This window comes from Centropristis striata, chromosome 22 (genome assembly GCF_030273125.1).
Source record: "Centropristis striata isolate RG_2023a ecotype Rhode Island chromosome 22, C.striata_1.0, whole genome shotgun sequence".
Lineage (NCBI taxonomy): Eukaryota > Metazoa > Chordata > Actinopteri > Perciformes > Serranidae > Centropristis > Centropristis striata.
In genome coordinates, this window is record NC_081538.1 from 23,545,554 (window position 1) to 23,566,337 (window position 20,784).

At 38.8% G+C, this 20,784-nt stretch overlaps 1 protein-coding gene across 1 annotated transcript in view; it reads left to right on the forward strand.

Annotated features, from left to right (window-relative positions):
* The window catches only part of acss3 (acyl-CoA synthetase short chain family member 3), an 81,490-nt gene that overhangs the window by 50,420 nt on the left and 10,286 nt on the right, over window positions 1–20,784 (forward strand). The gene's annotated exons all lie outside the window — the stretch shown is intronic.

Here is a 20,784-nt window from a genome sequence, read left to right on the forward strand (position 1 = left end):
GTGGCCTTTGCCAAAAGCAGCGTTGGCACAGGATTGTTTTCCACACATCCTCCTCCTCCGCCTCCTCCTGGAGAAAAGTCAGAGCTCGGAGAGTTTGTGAAGGGCAGTTTTACAGCCTCGTTGAAAACGCCATCCTTTCGCTGAAGAAAAACACTTTTAACAGCCCAGCGTTCACTAACTCAGCACATACTGTAGTCGGCAATACACTGAATCAGGGGTTAATGAGGACTCTTAACCTGAAGCCAAGAAGCGGAATAATACCTCAGCAATAACACCTGCAGGATGTCTTTTCTCAATTATCTCCACAGTCAATGTTTTCATCTATTCATTGTAAATGTGCTTGAGAGAGAAAATAAAGCAACTCATTAAGAGGACAGTGACAGGACCAACCTGTCCTTTCTTGTATCAAGTGAGATTTTTATTACAGCCATGAATCTGTAATAAAAATGTGTTAATTAATCAATTAATTAGAATTCTGAAAGTGTATAAGGGCTCACAACATTATGACGGAAGTATCCACAGCCCCCACAGGCATATACACTCCCATCACTGTGCACTCAAAAAAAGCAAACTGGGTGTCTGTTACCTTATCCTTAGTCTAACATGTAGCTTCTACTAAATAAAATTATGTTTTAAAACATGTCGTTTTAGCATAAAATGCAACACTTTAAAATGTACTAGTATACTTTATGTAAAAACAACCTAATTAAATTGCTGAATATAATATTCTGTTTAAAAATGATTTATTTCCTGAATAATTACTATTATGTCCATTTTCATATGATAAAGGTAATCTTTTAGGCTAAACCACTTCAACCTAACTTTGTTTTGTTGGCTCAGCACAATTAATTCATGTACTTCACTATTTTAAAAAGTAGTTGTAACTACCCTATTAAATAAAGTAACTCTTAATAATGTCATACACGTTTAAATGGCCCAAGAAAACTATGTTCGTATGTTACAATTCCCCTTACATCTAGTTGGACTGACCCCTGGTAATTAAGTAACAGTAACGCTAATACATCATGTTGACCCAACATATTTACATTTTGTTCACACAACAAAACTGTTTCTCGCCGAATTAAAGCATTTTATTTTGGTGGAAATTATTTCCATAATTTTATTTCGTTCTGGGAACAAGTTATTTTTTTGAGTGTGGAACAGGGTCGATCTGGGCTCCTCAGACCACATGACCTTATTCCATTCCTCCAGAGTCCAATCTTTATGCTCCTGAGCAAATTGAAGCCATTTCTGGGTAACACTTTATTTGAAGGGGTATGCATAAGACAGACATGACATCTGTCATTAAGATGAAGGAGGCTTCATGCAAGCAGATTATGATACTGATTTATAAATACCTTAGTCAACAACTTAAGTTTATTTATACTTTATTGGGAGTTTTCCAATTTTTTCTTTGATGTGATAGTTTCACCCATCTCAAACAATGTCAACTTTGCATTAAAGGTGACATAACTGAACGAATGACACTTAAAGGCAACATTCATAAGCATGCATAAAGCCTCCTTCATCTTAATGACCAATGTCATGTCAGTCTTATGCAGGGGTGGGCAATTAATTTTCCCAAGGGGGCCACATGAGATACTGCGAAGGGCCGGACCAAAACTCTGAACTTAATTCTGCTCAATTTTAATTTCATCACTTTTTAAAATGCTGTAAATTATCTGGTTTTGAGCTGCTACTGGTAAGAATACATGTTATGATAAGACTATGTTAATGTGGAAATATAGCAGTAAAAAATAGTAAAAACTTATTATCCTTCTTTTCCATTTATTTTAAACACAACATACATTCAAACCACAGAAACAATGTAGAGCATGTATGTTACGCAATAAACCAGCAATTTTATTAACTTCATGCAAAAAGCGTGTTTTTCATCAGGTAACTCAGTGTTTTTTGCATTACCGTTCAAGTGCGTGTGCAGGTCTGGTCTTATGCATGCCCCTTCAAATAAAGTGTTACCAAGTTTTGTTTCAATTACCTCACTAATTCTCTGGTATTCTTAGTCCCACTCCTTTGAGTTCTCTTGGCATTGTGTGCGTGTGGAAATGCTCTTACTTTAACTACGAAACACAGCCACGGCTTCTACTGTCCTGATTTTTCTTTTCCCAACCACATTTCTTCCTTAAAGATGATGATTCAACATCATCCTTCCAGGTTTTTACTAACGCATTAGCCATTCTTCGGCTTTATTGATAGTGGAGAGATATAGAGTGAAAGAGGTAAACAGAGGGCAAGACATGCAGGAAAGGGCTCCCCAATTTTAGTAGTTTTGGCAAACTGTAGTTGTTTTCTTTGCTTAATGCAGGCCAATCATTTGACCCTTCTGAGAACAGAGTAACACATTTTCCAGGACCAGAGGATCTGTCTTCTGACCTTTTTGTTCAAGAAATGAGAAGCTACTCACTGCATCAGTTAGGGTTAATTAACTTGTTGCCAGCTGATATTACTCACTGCAGTACTTTTCCAGTGGGAGGCTCTTGCTCCAAGTGGTGACCTTTTTTTTTGGCCAGGCAGTGTATAAACACCATTCCCATACAAGTGTATGGGTTGATAATATTTGTTACTCAGCTTTTGGAGCAAAATTTGACTATTAAGACACCAAAACCATGAGGAACAACAGAGAAAATCCCATACTGTGATTTGGTTTCAAAATTTTTGACATTTTGGAGATTTCTGTATTTTCTGTGATTGTATGGCAAGCACTTCTCTTCTGGAAACTGTTGACAAAGCCCTTATTGTCAATATACCAATACCATACATCCTGTAAATGCTCTAGGTCTCTAGTTTATGTTTGTAAAGTTTCATGAGGCTGTGATTATTATCCCAGAGGTCACAACAGCTCATTTTATACAGTGAGGTCAATTTTCAAAACATGCTCTCACTACAATTAAATGGCTTCTATGGGAAATAACATCAACACACATGAGCAAGATTGTGCTTGTTAAATCCACAAGAGTCCCAGGTTTCCAGTAATATCCAATTCATGCAATTTCAAGACTGTTCAGGGACCCCGGTCTGCAGAATACACCATTTTAAAAAAGGTGAAAATAACACATTTATACTGCATTGGGTAGGCATAAAGAGAAGACTCATGGGTACCAATAGAGCCCATTTAGATTCAGATATCTTGAATAAAGGGGTGAAAGAACCCCTTTGAAAATGGCCATGACAGTTTTTCCCCTCACCAAAATTCCACCTAAAATCCAAATAATTTAGCTGCCTTGGCGACGAGCTAGCCCGACTCCCTCAGCATGAATTAATACCACAATTTAAATATTTCTTCACCTTATTGGTATTCTGTCGCACCATTCCTCCACATAGACAGCTTCTCCTTTTAAAAACGAATGAGAATACAGTTCTTTTCAGTGGAATTGTTCCAGGTTCATGTCACTCTCGTGCTGTGTTCCCCTTCCATGGGAGCCTCGGCTTTGTGTCTCATATCATTCAACACCGAGCTCCAAAAAGCTTCTGTCGCTCACTGGGTCTCATTACATGGCTGCAGAGACAGCAGCGCAGATGTCGCGGCTCCTGTAATTACATATCCGAGAGCCGAGGTGCTACGTTTGTGTTGCCTCGTTGTTTACTGGGGGCGCTGCCGCTGTCTTCGGCTCTCTAACCTGGGAATTCGTCTTGCATTCGCTGCAAGCCATTATATTATTTGTCTGCAGAGGTTTCCAAGGCACAAGACGGGGTCTTTCATTAGCAAGTTAAGTAGTGAATTTGTATGCATAAACTAAGCTCAGAGCGAGTGAGGCGAGCCAGTCTGAGAAGTGATAACGGAGGCAATGTTTTTAGCTGATGGAATGAAATCACCCCTTGAAGAGTCGTTCGGACGTGTGCTCATCTTGCTTTCATGTCTGTCTTTGGAGGGCAGCATCCCCAACCTTTTGTTCCTTCTCTTATTCTCCACACAGTCTGTTTTACCCTTTCTCTTGATTTTAACACCCGGCCCAATCAGAAAGGCTTTGCTAACCAACCATTTGCTCTCTCTTCTCATGTTCGGCTCCTCAGCAGACTGCCAATGATGGTCTTAGTCTGAGCTGGTTGAGATGTATTGTTTAACACGAGGCTGGTAGCAGAACTAATCCTACAAGTTTGTAGCGAGATTTAGCTTTCACTCATTCTTGGTCCCAGATTCTCAATGAGAAAGAAGGCAGGGAAATAACAAGTGGTGGTTCAGAACCTTTTATTTCAGTAAAAGTACTCGTACCACACAGTTAAATTACTCCACTGCAAGTAAAAGTCCTGCATTCAAAACTTACTGAAGTCAAAGTACAAAAATATCAGCATCAAAATGTACTTAAAGTTAAAGTGAAAGTACTCATTGTGCAGAATGGACCCAGATTGTTTTATATATTCCAAATATATTATTGCAATGTTATTGATGCAGTTATCTAAGCAAGGTTAATTTTAACTGCTTAATTCACTTTTATGTGGTTTCATTTTTTTTTTTAAAAAGCAGATTTTTCATGTTAAAACTCGACCTGAAAAGTAACCAAAGCTGGCAGCTAAATGTAGTGGAGTAGAAGTATAAAGTTACATAAAATGGAAAAACTCAAGTAAAGTGCCTCAGAATTGGATTTAAGTACAGTAATTGAGTAAATGTACTTAGTTACATTTGATGTTTGATCCTCTTGAACTTTTGCTGCTGTTTGCAGACTAAATTTCCACTCACATTTACCAAAAAATGTAAATACATTCCACCACTGATAACAGATGGTACAGTTATGATATATACAAATAACAAAAAACAAAAAAAACTTAAAAGGCAGCACTGCACCTCAATAGTTCTTACATCTTATTTTGACAAGCTTTTTTTTTTTTTGTTATGAGGCTAAGTTTAAACTCATTTAACAATTCTAATCCATTAATAGGGAACTGAACAAATTATAGTCACAAAAAGGCAAATGGTTATTTGTTTTTATTTATCATTGATTTATTCTTATTTTGTTACTTAAAAACAAATCTGAAAAATAATTTGTTCTTAAACAGCACTATTGATGTCACAATTTTGATATATGTTGTAGAGATGCAAAGAAAAAGGCAAATTTGTGTCTCTGTAAGCAGAAAATAGTTTTTTTTTTAAAAATGCGAAGTATCAAACATAAATACAATAAACACCCATTGTATCATATATGTCACATCACAGATCTTTGACATTTAGGGGTAGAATTTTTTTTTTAAAACATCATAAATGTGTTCTATGTGGTCCACTTGGTCTGTGGTATATCTCCCATCATTTTCCTTTAATGATTACTGGGTCTGGGTTCTTATGGGTTGAAGTCGGACATGTTTTGTTTTGTAATTCTGCAGTACGCTGCAAAACTATTATTTATGATTTCCTTTTAATCTTTCATAGTGTTTCCCTCTCACCACTGTTTTGTATGAGGCAGATGGATACTTGAATTTTGTCTGAAGCAAGCAAAACTCAAACATATAATATAAAAGAAAAACAATGTAAAAAAAAAAAAAAAGCGAGCAAAGACAAAAACAATCTATTCTCTGAGTCTGCTTTCATCCTCTCGTCCTCCCACTCCGCACGTCTGCTCAGGTGACCTTGGGTCTGCTATCTTGTTTAGCTCCTGACCAAGTTACCCCAGCAACCACGCATCACCACGACAACCACGAGCACCGCTGTGCATATGTATGATGTACAGAACGCCCCCCCACCTCGGCTGTTTCTGTCAGGGATGTTGTTGTTTACACAGCTAGTGGCGAGTGCTGTTTTTTGTGTGTGTTTCTAGTATTGGAGTTCAAACTGAAGAGCCACTCAACAAAAACAAAGTACAAACAAGAGTTAGAAATGGCTTTATCTGTTACTCAAGGTGAACATTAATACAGAAGCCCGTACCAGCAGGCAGCAGGTGAAACCAACACCATTTACTAGACAGCTATTTTAAATGTGTCATTGTAGCAGATCATTGACTGTATATAAACAACACACCAGCAATTCACACAGCACGCCAGCAATTCACACAGCACGCCAGCATTTCACCACAGCACGCCAGCAATTCATCAAACCGGAAAGGGTAGGTACATATTGGCCACTGATCCTCCTCCTGATTGGTTCCTGCCGTCATTCACTTCTCCATAGTAAAACCAGTCGCCCATGTAGTGCGCCCGTATTGTGATATTTATGGTAAATTCATTGAGCCGGTCCAGAGCGAGCTGACATGAAGGATAAACACTTTACTGTCATTCTTTTTCACTTTGCAGTATAAAACTCTTACCTGCAGAGAGGAGATGAAGTGTTAACTTTACATGGACACTCCACGTGATATAATCAAATTGCGTCGCGCCTTAAATGTATTTGTTGTGTCGGCGAAATTCACAATACAATGCCCTTGTATATTCATTCATTCAGCCTCTCCGCTTATCCGGACTCGGGCCGCGGGGGACTGAATTCATAATAAAATGCGCTTGGATAATTAGTGTACACTAAATATCAAAGGGCATTTTATTCTGATATGCCCACAGAGACACGTTCTGTGAGTTTGTGAGTGAGAAGACCCGAGGTCCTCCGGTATTAGACTGGAATTATTGATTGGAAACAGATTATTTTTTAATGTAATGTAATATTTACTGGGCTACACGGTGGTGTGGTGGTTAGCACTCTTGCCTCACAGCAAGAGGGTCGCCAGTTCAGCGGCTCCTGCTCAGTGTGTACCCCGCTTCTCCCCAAACGTCAGCTGGGATCGGCTCCAGCCCCCCGCGGCCCGAGTCCGGATAAGCGGAGAGGCTGAATGAATGAATATACAAGGGCATTGTATTGTGAATTTCGCCGACACAACAAATACATTTTCGGCGCGACGCAATTTGATTATATCACGTGGAGTGTCCATGTAAAGTTAACACTTCATCTCCTCTCTGCAGGTAAGAGTTTTATACTGCAAAGTGAAAAAGAATGACAGTAAAGTGTTTATCCTTCATGTCAGCTCGCTCTGGACCGGCTCAATGAATTTACCATAAATATCACAATACGGGCGCACTACATGGGCGACTGGTTTTACTATGGAGAAGTGAATGACGGCAGGAACCAATCAGGAGGAGGATCAGTGTCCAATATGTACCTACCCTTTCCGGTTTGATGAATTGCTGGTGTGCTGTGTGAATTGCTGGTGTGCTGTGTGAATTGCTGGTGTGTTGTGTGAATTGCTGGCGTGCTGTGTGAATTGCTGGCGTGCTGTGTGAATTGCTGGCGTGTTGTGTGAATTGCTGGCGTGCTGTGGTGAAATGCTGGTGTGTTTTGCACTTCAGGGCCACCGTATCAAAGTTATGAGACCAAATCGGTAAACGTCCTCTTTTTATATCTATATAACGTTTTATATAACTTTATTGACACCTTGCCGTGGATAAGCATTGTTCTGCTTCTCTCCTGATGACGGCTCAACTTGTTAGTGACCTGTCAATCAAAGGTAGCTACGCCCCAAATTATATGATTCTTTATCTTCTATTTTCTTCTAAATAGGGCCATTATTTACACTATTAACATCAAATTGTCTTGAAAACGATTTTTTACTGGAGATTAAGACAATAGTGTTGTCCTAAAAAAATGTTCTGAGGCCATAAATCAAGTGAGAAGTTTTCTCATTTTGCACTGAAATGAATGGACAGATTTTTTTTGCCGCCAAATTTAGCGCCCCCTGCTGGAACTTTCGGTAGAATGCAGCTTAAGGCACTTCCTGGTTTTCCTCCAAGCTCAGACACGGAGATTGCAGTCTGTAGTAGATACATTAAAAAGTCAAAGTCAGCCACTAACATGGCTCCTTTCAAAGCAGATTTTATACATTTATTTATTCATATTTGGACAGTTACACATTCTTTATTTTTTTATGGCTTGTAGCCCAGCACATTAGATTTGTTTCAAATATCTTTATTGTGAAGCATTATTCCCAGATTTATATGAATAGGGTGATGTTGTTTTTCTTTTCTTTTATAAACAAAAATAAATGAATAAAAATCACCTAGTAATTCCACCGATTTGACAAAAAACCCCACAACTCTCCAGCACATCAGATTTTAAATGCAACAATGAAACGCTGCTTTTCACATTTAAATCTACAGGATATTCATCTTTAAACCCACCAGAGTACGATTGGAGCTTTCACAATCGACCAAACGAACCGTAAGGATTTAACCACCAGAATTTGACTGAAACAGTTTCAAATCCAGAATAAGAATTATGTCATGAAAAGTCAAAACACTTACAGGCTGCACTGCATTTTAGCTTTCATCCGAATTTTGGTTTTATTATCCGTCAAGTTCTGTCTGATTTGTCACCACAACTCTGCCCAAACTTGAAAAACTGCTTGATCAACTGTTCGTTGAAGGATGCAAAGGACAACTCAATTCCTCTTATCCTGTGATTTTTATTTTCTTGAAGATGGCTTTGGGTTTGATGGTTTAAACAGAATTATAGAATTGGATGGGATGGAATAGGTTGATCATCTTCAAGATAAAAAGAAAAGACACGCATTAGTCTTGAAAAATCGCAATAAACATTTAACTAAACAGTTTTCCTAAATAATACAAATTACCATTACTTTAACCTAGTTAATGATTAAAGTAATGATATACATACTTAAACATACATAACCATTACGTTTACATAAAGTTCCAACAAAACACATAAGCTTAAATTAGCATAATCAAAATTAACCAACTTAAACTGCATTTTAGTAACTAATTAAATCAAAACAGTCATGGAAAAGCATAACCTCAACACATCATCCACATTCAGAGTGGGTTTTTCCTACCAGTTGCATCTTCAGACTGATCAGGAGCTGTGGTCTTGCCTTGTTTCCGGGGGCAGGTGAGAGGGCTAACTGAGCTACCTTCAAACATTTCATGCCATGCCTTTCCTTTTTTTTTATAGATCGATAGATCGATAGATAGATAGATAGATAGATAGATAGATAGATAGATAGATAGATAGATAGATAAAGCTGGGAAATCACAGTGTTTAGCAGCAGCATTACACACAGAGACAATAACAACACAATTAAATAAAAAGAACAACCTAGGCATACTTCAAGCAATACAATTTAAAAATACAATAAATATACAATAAATATACAATAAAAAAGAAAGTGTCTAAAGAAGGCGTATGTATTAAGGAGTAGAATTCCAGTGCAGAATAAATATGAATATGCAGTATAAAAATGTTGGTGCCGTGAAACAAATAAGGTGCAATGAACATATGTTTTTTTAGACATGATACTACATGCTGCTTTTGTATCTGAGCTGTGCCACCTTTATTTCAGTAAGCTGCTGGTTGGTAGGTAGACCTATTGAGGCTCAGTGTATCAGCACACATTACAGCCTGGTCAATCTCAGTCTCTCTCTGGCCAACATCCATATTCCCATATCGGTTTTTATGTGTCTCAGTGTGCCGGCCCTGCAGACAGAGTGGAAGGCCAGCGTTATTTCATCTGTTTTAAAGAAGTGAAGTGCTCGGGGAGTTCCAGACAATAGAGAGAGCAGCATCTTTGTTTTTCCTGAACAGCAGTTCCCCCCCAAGCTACCAGTAATGAGCACGGCTGTTCGATAGCACCTTCAGCTGAAAAGACGCCACCGAATTGCCCATCCCGCTCTTCCGACGCATCCTCCTTACAACCCTCCCCCCTCCCTATACCCATTCATCACACTCAACATGCCTCTCACTGGCCGAGCTCATCTCCAACAGGTCGAAGGAAGATTGATTTGTTTGTGTGCGGAGGCAAAGAGAGCGCGAGGGAGCGAGGAGCGAGAAAGAAAAGGGAAAAAGACAGTGATGGGAGTAGAGGAAGACTTATACCAAGGTGTGTTTTTGTGTCTGCACGCGTGCGCCAAAGACTCACAGCAGCAGTCAGTCAGACAAGCAGATGGACAACCACACAGCATGTGTGTGCATGTGTGTGCGTGTGTGTGTGTGTGTGTGAGAGATCCAGTCCACAGACGATGTTGTCTCCTCCTCCCTCCCCTCCAGCGTTCACTCACTCGTCTCAGCCGGCGCTGTCTACCTTTCTTATCCAGCATATTTAATCTCCTCTGCACAATGTGACCAGAATAGCAGCAGTGGAAGTGTTTTGTCTGTTTCACCTCAAGGACGTTTTCATCTCGACCCTTAAATAGATACATTCTGGACAGATAACCCCGCCCGATGAGATTCAGTCCCTGTGGGCAGATACTCTTAGTTGATGAAAACTAAAGTGCTGAGGATGTCAATAGTCATATTTCTGATCGGGCCCAGCTGATATGTTGATTGATTTGATATGATTGGATGATATTGACCTGGAAAAGGCACATTAAGTATCAATGGGGTTTGTCCGATATGAAAAGTTTTTTTTTACTCAATATACATTACCGCTCAAAATTTGGTGTCACTTAGTAATGTCCTTATTTTTGAAAGAAAAGCACAGTTTTTTTTTAAAATTGAAATAACAGACATACAGTCTAGACATTGTTAACCCTCTGAAATCTTGGGCTATTATGTCCTTTAAAAAATCAGTTAAAAAAATCTTCACCATGCATGTTGGATAATTAATTTTTTAACTTTGCAAATATGAATACAGGTTGCAAATGTTACAAAAAACAGGTAAAATGCAGATAATCTCTTGTTCTATATTTTTATACTAAATATATTTGACATTATCTCTCTTTGTTTTACTTGGCTGAATATAATCCCCAAAAAATCTGGCATGGATTTTCAAGCCAGAACTTTAGAGGGAAGCTGACTGCAAGGCTCGAAGTTCATTTTTATGTCTTCACGTCATGAAGAAGTAATGTGCAGCTGCTTTCATGGACTCTAGAGGGTTAAAGTGGTAAATGACTATTAAAGTTGGAAACGGCTGTTTTTATAAGAAATATCTATTATATATTGTCCTGTGTTCCAGTGGTACATTGTGTTAATCCACGTTTATAGTGTTGAAAGGCTCATTGATCACTAAAATATGGTCTGAGCATTATGTTAGTACAACTGAAAACTGATTTGTGCTGATTTGAGAAGCAATAAAATGATCCTTCCTCAGGCTGGTTGGGTATCTAGAGCAGGTAAAGGTGGAGATTTGTACAGGTTAAAATTATTATTTCTACCCTTGTCAATGTCTTTTCTATATTTTTTCGATTTGTTTTGTGACTCAATCATTGTTTTCATGGAAAACAACACAGACATTTTCTGGGTGACCCCAAACTTTTGAACGCTAGTGTATAATACAAAAAACAGTGCTTGGGGTGACCTCAAATGGTGTTTATTTTTATTTTAATGTATTCTTTATTTAAATCGTCATTCATTGACTGATACTGAACACAAAATATTGATGTAAATTTAGCTCTTTTTTAAATTCTTTTTTTTCAGCAATCATTTCTAGAATTGGTTGAAAATGTAATCTATTATTAAGATTACTCCTAGACTTTGGAGGCATCATGCAATCATTTTAAATGTATGTTTAATATAGAAAATATTCTTAATGATTTTTAATATTATTATTATTCATAATAAAATATTATACACACTACCCACAAGCACACAAACATTAAAAAAATAATAAACTTTATTTGTATAGCACTTTTCTTAACAAAGTTACAAAGTGCTTTACAGACAAGAGATAAAAACACAGTGGATGACAGATAAAAATTACAATAAAACAACAAAGCAAAGTAAAGTAAAGTGCAATGCAAACAACCTGGAATTACAAATGTCAAAACATAGAAAGTGGCACGAGCTGGGGTAGAAAAACAACCAAGAGATTAAGTAGTTAAAAAGGCTTTGCGATAAAAGAAAGTTTTCAGTAGGGTCTTAACTTATGCGCTGTCCATTGCTTCTGATCCTCCTTGAGATGGTTCTACTCCTTCATTGGAGTCCAGCTATGTTTAATTAAACTGATTGGACTTGGTTAAGAAAAGGCACACACCTGTCTATATAAGACCTTACAGCTCACAGTGCATGTCGGAGCAAATATGAATCATGATTTCCAAGGAACTGCCCGAAGAGCTCAGAAACAGAGTTGTGGCAAGGCACAGATCTGGCCAAGGTTAAAAAATTATTTCTGCTGCACTCAAGGTTCCTAAGAGCACAGTGTATATTCACTGTATAAATAAAATACCAGTAAGTATACCAAATTAAATCAGATCAAATATGTTTTAATGCACTGTTTCAACCAGTTCTGCCTTTTTTTTGGTCCTTTGGAAAAAAAAAAATGCTGTTTGGAGATGTTTTCAAATTAAAATTAAATCTGCAGAATAAAAGCTTTATCTCCATTCATCTTGCCCTCATCATCCTTGAAAGCCAAAGTCGTAATTGAAAATAAAATTCCATTAACATAATTTGTACATCAAAAGGGATCATTTCTGCTTAATGCTGTAATAATAGAAAATACCAGACTGTAAAAATGTTTCCAGGTCAGGAGAATGTTTTGATCTCTCCTCTCTCTGCGTGTAGGAATGTAAATGTAGAACAACTGCTGCGTTGTGATCTTATATGCTTCATATTGAGGACTGAGGAAGGAACCTTAGGAGGTCTTGGCAAACATCAGAATCAGAAACTGCTCATCAGCTCACCATCTTTAATCATAAATATGAGGACAAAATGTCTTTCGTGAACTAATTTTCATTGCGATCGTTTACTCCGTAATGGTTCGATTTCATGCCTGAAAGCTGCCCAGCGGGTCCGCTCTGTATGCCTTGTAAAATGTCAAGGTCCAATTATATTGTCTTTTTTCATTTGGGTTTTGAATTTACTTGCATGGGCCTGAATCGCCGCCAGCCAGCCAGCCACCCTGGCTCCTGCTGTAAACAGCCGGGTTTAAACACTCCACTCACGCTGCCACGGTTCAGTGGTCGTGTCGAGCCCTAATCGACGGGCAATTCAGCGGAGCTTTTAAAGGACCCTCATGGCGTCCTTCAGGGTCAGACGGATATACTGGTTCGTCAATATTGGCTCATTATCGAAAGCGGGGAAGATAATGTCATGTAGGTTGATTATATGCAGACGGATTAGCTGTTTATTGTTCATATTAGTCTGTTTTTATCAGTGTTTCCTGTAGGATTTTTTTCAGCAGTGGGGGTAAAGTGTTGATACTCAAGCTTTAGGACCAGTGTTTCCCAAAGAGTTTTCTGAGACTACAATGGGGGGACCCGAACAAAGTAGGGGGGTAAAATTTTTGCCCAAAAAGCCCAAATTTGGTGCCTCTCACACGTTCTAATGCCACTATTCCATCTTAATCATTGCATATTTAATGAATTATTGTAAAGGAGAAAAAGAGTTTGTCTTTGTGTTATTTAAGGCATTATAGTTTGACAGTCTTCTTGTAAATTATGTGGTGGACTCTGTTTACACATCCATGTGCTCTTATTTTGAAAGCTACACGTGTTTGCTTTTATTTTGAAGGCGGGTCTTAGGCAGGCCGGCACTACTAAATTAATATAGCGGGAACCCTGTATTATGTTGAATCAATTTTAATTTTGCACAAAATACTAATTATCCAAGACGATCCTAAAACGTTTATTACCCCTTGTGTTGTCTTAGGGGTCAAAAAATGAACCACTGCTATGTTTAATAGCAGAGGAAACCCTCTTAATGACCTTTTCTCAACTTGTAATTTAATGACTCTTCCCATTATGACCCCTACATGAGAAGTCTTTGTTCATATTTCCATGAAAGCTGTACACCGACAGGTTACAAATCTTCTCTTAGGGGAGCTATAAAATAATTTTCATACCACAAAATACATAAAAACCTTGCACGCATGTGTGCATGCACGCTTGCTAAAAAGTTATGTTTACACCTATGCAGTAATTTGGCAACCAGTTCGGTCCATTCGTTTCGGAGATGAGGAGACCTCTGTGGATAATTCGACTCCTCGTCAAAACTTGCTGATCATTTGGATCTTAAATTATCAGAGAAAAATGCTGAGCAAACCTTTGCATCAATAGATGTTGAATGGAATTGGAGAAACACAGATTCGCCGATTGAAGCTGCTTTATTTTGTTTTTTTTTAACCAGTTTTAATCTATTTGTCATAGAATGGAGGTGATCTCTAAACAACAACACAAACCTGGAGTCTTTTGTTGCTGTTGTAATTGAGAGCAGAAAATGACATATTGCATGTTTTAAAGTGTCCAATGGACAAAACTGACCTTGAAACCTCACACCCTGACTTTCTTTCAGCTTTCTTACAGTGTTTCCCCTTTGCTCTAGTTGCATTCAGATTTTATGACCGCAATAAATGTTGCAGTGCGAGGAGCAGTGTGTTCCTGAGGGGAAAGCAAAGAGCACGATTGGTCAGCATGGGGTCTGTCATCACCCTGCTCTCCGGCCCAGGTGGGCGGGGCTAAATGTCTCCCTAACGGAATAAAAAAATCATTTCTTTTATCATCTGTCGCTGCTGACAGTGATGGGCTTTGAACCCAGCAGGGAGTGGCTAACCTGCTGCTGATGAGTGAAGTGAACGTGGTTGCCAGTTCAGAGGCCGCCGTGGTTGGGCAATGTGGTTAACTTCTCCCCCCCTCCGGCCTCTCTTCATTCGATAACTTTGATAACAGCAACCTCCTGCCCCTGAGCTCATGTCTTTGAAGCCTGCTGTGCTGAAGTTGGAAGCATGTTCATAGCGGTTTGCACTTGCTTGATTAGTAGTGGAGCGAAGAGCTGTCTGTATCCACTTTAATCATCCTAACTGGGGCCTTAACACGATTCTGGAGGTGATATTGTCTTGGTCGATGATGACCTCATGTCCCGTACATCCCAAAGATCTGTACACCCTGCTCCTCCTTTTTCTCTGATGGGAATAGGGCTGGGTGATATGGCAAAAAAAAAGATCACAATATATTTTTTCATATCGTCCGATCTCGATTATTATCCCGATTTTTTTATCATGTTTTTAAACTGATAGTTTTAAACCATCTGTACTGAAAACTAAAGAAACTAGAGATTAGTTTAATATTTTATGAAGATACATAGGGACTGAAAACATAGACATTTGTCATATATCCCACGCTCTTATATGCACCATAACTGTTCCGACGCTATTGAATGCACCATACCTGTGTGCGAATTGCTGTGCTGTGAATGTTAGTTTTCTCTTGATACAGCGGCGGATGGATTGTAATTTCCTTTTCTCTTTCCCAACATTCACCCGAACCTCCCGACTTTATTGCACTAAGTCATGGCTGACATCTAATCCGCTGTCCTCAGCTCTGCGTTTAGCTCCATGTTAAGTCTTTCTGTTTACTTCTCCGGCAACTTACAAACAGAAGTGGAGTAGGAAAAGGTCGACTCTGATTGGGTGTTGTCACGCACATTTCTGACATGTTTGTTCAAGTAAATATGCTCACAGCTGATCACCGTAATCGACCTGAAATTTCTCGCTATCACTAATCGGGTTTATATAATCGTCCAGGTCTAGATGGGATCTCATAGATCAATGCTCCATATCCCTAATTTTGACACTGCACTCAGCATGTTGGAACTTTAAAGTATAATATTTAACATTTCTGCATAAAATGTCATATATAAGGACTTCACCTATGTTTTTTTATAAAGAGTTGTACAGTTACAATATCATTGGTGTTGGTGTCTGACAGAAGCTGTCATAATTTGACCTTTTTTCCCAGTTTTACGCCACATTTTCAAATCAAACTTTGGTGGTTAAAATTGTTTTTTAACCATATATTTACCTGGATGAAGAATTTAAGGACGCCTTGATCTTAAGTTATCAGAGAAACAAGCTGAGTAAATTGGCGGCAGCTTGGCTCCAGCCTCTCTGCTTATGTGCTGAACTGCATTAAAGCAACACAGATTTTTAACTTGACACCAGTTTTAATCACCCGGTCCATTTGTTTCAGAGAGAAGGAGACCTCTGTGGATAATTCTGCTCCCAGTAAAACCCTCCTGAACCTTTGGATCGCAAGTTGTCAGAGAAACAAGCTCAGCGAACATTAGCAAGAGCCCCTCTGCAGATGTTTGGAAAAGCGTAAAAGAAGCACAGATTTTTTTTTTAGCTTTATTCTGTGTTTTTACTGGTTTTAATCATCAGGTTTGTTTGTTTTAGAGAGGACAAACCACCTCTGTGGATAGTTCCGCTCCTGATCACTAAACAGCAACACTAAAACAATTGTAACCTGGAGTCTTTTGTTGCTGTTTTAATTGAGAGACCCCTAGTGGCAGAAAATTACACATTGCACCTTTAAAGGTGTCCCATGGAGTTTTTGAGTGGGTCCTTGTTTTGTTTTGTCTCACCTGCGTGCTCTCACATGCATGCAATTAGGCTTTCTTCTACTGAGTAACTTATTGAAAGCAGCTGAATATTTTGGCTCAACCCACTAGTTAGTTCCCCTCGGCCTCTGTTCCCATACAGGTACTTTTGTAGCGACTAACCAACGGAGTTTGAATGTGACATAAATAGTTCTGCAACACTTATGTGATTTTTTTGGCAACAATTTTGACTGTGACTAATGACGCGGCTCTGACTACAGGCCGACGTCCAGATTTGTCAGCAGTCTTTCTTTTTCCTTTGTCCATCGTCTTGTCTTTGGTTTCTTGTTCTCGATTCTCTCGTCTCAGTCTGCTCTGCTTATTTGTTTTAAAAATGGCGCTGTTATGTTGTGGTTGTGTTGAGTTATACTCACATCATATCCTGCCTCAACCGTATCCAATCAGCGTCGACTACAGGTGTATCTCAATAAATTAGAATATCATAGAAAAGTCCATTTCCAGAAGTTCAAGTCAAATAGCCTCAACCAAGTATTGAGTGCATATAGATGGACATACTTTTCAGAGGCCAACATTCCCATATTAAACATACTTTTTTAAATTGGTCTTTATAATATTTAAATTTTGTTGAGACACTGAATTTTAGGTCTTCATTAAATGTAAGCCATAATCATTATAATCAGAAGAAATTAAATAAATTAAGACATGGAATGTTTCATTCTGTGTGTACTGGATCTATTTAATGTGTTATTTCCACCCTTTGAATTGAATTACTGACAGAAATAAACTTTTTTATGATATTCAAATTTTTTGAGATGCACCTGTAGTTAGTAGCTAACCAGTGAAGTTGGGTGGATCCTCTCTCCCTCGCTAAACTCACTATAGGGAAAAGTACCTAATAGGAACACGCCTATTGTCAGTTCTCCCAATGGTTCACACTATTTCACTGATTTTCAGCAATGCACCAAAAACATGGATTTAAACAATACAAGTTTTGTAAATGTTTTATGAGGAGGGAAATGCATTCAACGTGTTTGTTTGACCCCAAAGATGCAGTCAGGGCCTTTTGGTGAGTTACACTGAATGTAAACAGAAAGTTTGTTTACAGGAAAACTCCACAGGGTACCTTTAACTCCTACTGTAACATTATGTCTCCCTGTTTTTAAGTCATTTTGGTGGCCAGCTTCTCTCTGCAGCCCTGCAGTCTTTCTGTCAGGTGCGTCACCTCGCTGGAGCACTCTGTTGCTTTAGCTCTCCCTCAGGGTTTAATGAGCCGTCTGAGATGCCTTTTTGTGCATCGTCGTCGTATTGACTGAGCAGCGATTTGCATAGCAGACCTGCTACCTTGAATGTTTCGCAGCCGACCTTTGCCCTTTCAGAAGACGAGCCACTTCTGCCGTCAGCGCTGCCACCGACTGCATATTTTAGAAGAATACGTGATTGAAACTGTAAACTTCCCCCACTGTGCAATAACGGCTCTGATTCAGGTTTAGTGCACCTTGCTGCATGAATTTGCATATTAACAGGGGAAAATGCCAAGGCACTCGTGGCCACAATAACTCAAGCACAATACATGACAGAAACATCATATAGAGTCGATGATCTGATTACCTTTTGGAACGGCTCGTGCATAAATTTGCATGTTTTTAAAGAAAAGTGGCAGCATGTGAGGTAATTTAGCTGCCTTTTGTTTGTTAACTCTATTACTGTCAAAAAGACTGGTTTCTAATGTTGTCACATGTCAGAGCTTGTGTTTAATTGAACAGCCAATGAAGCTCGGAAGATTAATATTTCCCTTTGTGCAAACAGCAAGCACCCACAGATAATGAAAAAGACAAAAGATAAGTAAATGGGCACATGTATGCAGTATATAGTGGAGAAATTATGGAAATTGTTGCAGTGGCGTGACGAAACTTCTCCACCAGGTGGGTCTACAGCCTGAATGTAACTTTGTGTATTTGGGCCGTTTTTGTATTGCTTAACATTTCGAAAGTATTTCTTATGCAACAGAATCCAAAGAGAATTATTATCATATTCTCATCCCCAGCTCTCTGAAGCTCTGTGCCCCGTCACGGCTGCAATCAGACACTATACTGAGAAACTGTTGGCGGCACAGAGGTACCCAGAGACCCCCTGTAGACAATAATCTCATATTTTTAGATTCATAAAATGTCCCTGAATTCACAAATATGTTGGATATTACTGCAGACATTCCTGTAATCCTACGTTGCGGCTACTAGTTGGCGGGAAGCCGACGAGCCTGGTTTAACCTTCTGCCTCTGTGTTGCCAGGTTGGATAAAAAAAATAAATTATGAGCCAGAAAAGAAGATGAACAAACCAGGCAAAAAATATCAGCTCACCCTAGCTCATTTTCATCAACATAATCCATCATAAAACCACCTAATTGGGCAAAAAAAATACCCTAGATCCAGTCATTTTCAGCGTGCGGTGTCAACCAATCAGAGGTCACTAAGAAAATCCAAAAATATGACACCAGGAAAACGATGCCCATCTGCACACAGACAAAGACTGTTTAAAGGCACCACCTGTAGACAAAAACCTCATATTTTTCGATTAATAAAATGTCCCTGAATTCACAAATACAGTCATGGAAAAAATTATTTGTAAATTTTTCTCCAGTTTCTTGTTCATTTTCATGCCTGATACAACTAAAGGTACATTTGTTTGTTAACAACAAAAATAGCTCATAAGAGTTTAATATAAGAGCTTATATCTAACATTTTTCCATGGTTTTCTTGATGATGATTTTGGTTATTATCAAAGATGCATCCACCTTTAGTTGAACCAGGCATTAAAATGAACAAGAAAATGAAAGAAACAAGAGTGGTCTAATAATATTTACTTAAGATGAATGTTGAGAAAAATAAGGAGAACCCTCAGCAGTATCACAAATAAAAATTTCAACCCACCCTAGCTAATTTTTACCAACATAATTCATCCAAAGTTATCGCTTGTTTCAAAGCACCGCCTGTAGACAATAATCTAATTTCTTAGATTCATAAAATGCCCCTGAATTCACAAATATGTCTGATATTACTGCAGACATTCCTGTAATCTTGCCTTGCAGCCTCTGCTGTTGCTACTAGCTGGTGGTTTAACCAGACAGAAGCCGGTAAGCCTGGTTTAACCTACTGTGGTGTTGCCAGGTTGGATAAAAAACTAAATTATGAGCCAGAAAAGAAGATGAACAAACCAGGCAAAAAATATCAGCTCATCCTGGCTCATTTTTACCAACATAATCCATCTAAAAAGCCACCAAATTGTGCAGAAAAATGACCACACATCCAGTCATTTTCAGCATGTGGTGTCAACCAATCAGAGGCCACTAAGAAAATCTGAAAAAATAAGACACACATCCTGACGTTGGGTGAAGAAAATGATGCCCATCTGCACACAGACAAAGACTGCAGGCAGCGCTTTTTCATCACTTATCACATGTTTCAAAGCACCACCTGTAGATAATAACCTCATATTTTTAGATTCATAAAATGTCCCTAAATTCACAAATATGTCTGATATTACTGCAGACATTCCTGTAATCTTGCCTTGCAGCCTCTGCTGTTGCTACTAGCTGGTGGTTCAACCAGACAGAAGCCGGTAAGCCTGGTTTAACCTGATGTGGTGTTGCCAGGTTGGATAAAAAACTAAATTATGGGCCAGAAAAGAAGATGAACAAACCAGGCAAAAAATATCATTTTTACCAACATAGTCCATCTTAAAGCCACAGAAATTGGGTGGATTTTTCCCATATATGGTTATTTTCAGCATGCAGTGTCAACCAATCAGAGGTCATGAAGAAAATCCCCAAAAAAATGACACGCATCCCGCTGTCGGGCAGAGAAAATGATGCCCATCTGCACACTGCAAACTGTGCTTTTTCATTCGTTTTCTGTAATAACGTCTGATCTATGTGAGAGTGATAAGTGAAATTATAATAACTTTTTTGCAGCTTCCCTAATGGACCACACACCACTGGTCACATTACTGATCTAATGTTTATTTAAACAGCCAGTGAAGCTCTCAGTCCTCTCTTTAAGATTTCCCTTTGTTCAAACAGCTTGCACCTACAGGCTGAAAAAAACACAGTAAACAGGCAGATATACCAGACCAAATGAAATGATTATTTGTCTGTCACCTGTTGTGTGCATGTTAGATCAGTCACACTCTCAGCTTTAAAAAAGAAAAGAAAAAAGGAAACATGACAGACAGATGGAAGCATTCAGCTGCATCTTTGTTTTTCGTATTTGCAGCGAGAAACTGACAAACACCGAGTGACTGAGAAGTAGGAGAGTTCCTCCATATTTCAGTTCATCATGGAAGGCAGATGCTGATCTCGGGCTGCTCTGCTGCGGTGTGATTCCTGATATAATCTTGCTTACTGAGCTGGATCGATCCTGTTTTTCATTCTCTGGGCGGGCCAGTCGGAGGCTTCGCTGTACAGTATGTGGAGCACAGTCGGGTGGCAGGAGAGTCGGGGAGAGCCCATAGGAGCTGTCATAGTTTTGCATAATGTAGGTTAAGAAATGCAACAACCACACACGGCTCTTCTGATCAG